Below are 1570 nucleotides of genomic sequence, written 5' to 3' on the forward strand. Positions count from 1 at the left end.
CTGTGGGCTTCAAATCACATTAAACTACGTTCACCCGCCGTAATGATGTTATTCTCTCCGTTCAGCCAGAGAACATCATGCTGTCAGACAAAGTGTCTCCACACCCCGACATCAAGCTCATCGACTTTGGCCTCGCCCACCGTTTCCACCAGGGGGAGGAGTACAGGAGCACCAGCGGCACCCCCCAGTACATCGGTGAGGAAGACGAGTCCTTCACTTGACACGACACTCCTCCGTCCGTCGCACTTCTTCTGTGGTAGAACCAAATCAAAGAACCACAGATAAGACACCCCACAGGTGGTAGTTCTGAAGGACCAGTGTCGTCACAGGAAAAGCAATAAATATTCATATTTTAATATATTTTATTTAGAATAGGAATTGTTAAAAGAATTTGGATTCCCTCTTCAATTTCCATTTCCTTTTTCCAGCTGCTTTTCATATTAGCTCATCAGCTTAGTCATTTAGCTTCTCCTGTTAGCCTCTCTGTGACGCTCTGCACCTTCAGTGCTGGTAAAACCTGATATGACCTGTTAGCTCTCCAACCAATCAGAGAGCTTCTTTAATCCTGTGGCCAATTGGGATTGTTTAGCCTGGTTTTACACTGAAGGCCCAGAGAGTCACTGAGAAGCTAACAGGGGAAGCTAAATGAAGCTAATGAAGCTAATCGATTAGCTAACTGGAAAAGGAGAAGCAGCTGGAAAAAGGAAATGGAAATTGAATCCAGGAAGGTGTTCCCACTTTTAAAATGCCCTTTAAATAGGTTTTTAAATTCTAATGAGTTAATAAATGTATTTATAAATGGTATTTTGTAAATCCACTTTTAAATCTTTATTATTTATTGATTGTTAATTTATAAGTTCTTTTTACAATTCCTATTTTTAATGCCTGTTAAAATATGAAATTAAGGAAATGCTTTATTACTTTCCTGTGACGTCCCTGGTCTTCCTCTGATGTAGACAGACGCTTCATCCCCACCAGTGCCACCAGAGGTTAAAGTACTTATTAGCAGTAATAAAGGGAAAAAAGCTCATTTCTAACTCACGTTAACCTGAAAGGTCCAGATGGAAGAAAAATGCATCATCTGCTCCTCAGTGGAAACAGAGTCTGTAACTGTGTCCGTGTGTCGGTTCAGAGCAGAATATCAATACTCCTTTCTTTACAGTGCTCGACGCTCCGTGAACAGCGTAGGAGACATAATAATTCACTCTTATCAAACTATTGATGAATTAGTCCAAAAGATTGAAAACAAAACCAACAGCTTGTTCACTGCAGAGCTTTTTCAAAGTAGTGTGGTCAGACGTCACTGAGCCACAGTGTCGACAAAGGGTTTTATTAATAAAGTAGGTCTACTGGATTCATACAGAATATTATATATGTATGTATACAGCCATATTCTTGCTACGTGACAGTTAAAATAACGAGAATATTTTCCATGGACGTAAAATGATTTATTTTCAAATCTAAAACGGCGCCAGGAGTCCAGATTCTGGATGTTTGAGTGTGTGAGAAGCAGCAGAAGAAATTTTGAAAGTCAAATCAGAAAACAGTGTTTTCACACCCCCCCCCCTAC

General features: G+C 40.2%; 1 pseudogene across 1 annotated transcript in view; it reads left to right on the plus strand.

Moving 5' to 3' along the window:
- LOC111664890 (death-associated protein kinase 3-like) overlaps nt 1–1570 on the plus strand; it is a 4683-nt pseudogene that overhangs the window by 1510 nt on the left and 1603 nt on the right. Inside the window, exon 3 of the transcript XR_015438024.1 lies at nt 66–256. The product of XR_015438024.1 is annotated as a death-associated protein kinase 3-like (transcript). The remainder of the gene's footprint in view (nt 1–65; nt 257–1570) is intronic.

The sequence above is a fragment of the Seriola lalandi genome, unplaced genomic scaffold (genome assembly GCF_002814215.2).
Source record: "Seriola lalandi dorsalis isolate HSWRI2012SDOR001 ecotype SW California unplaced genomic scaffold, Sedor1 jcf7180002054607, whole genome shotgun sequence".
Classification (NCBI taxonomy): domain Eukaryota; kingdom Metazoa; phylum Chordata; class Actinopteri; order Carangiformes; family Carangidae; genus Seriola; species Seriola lalandi.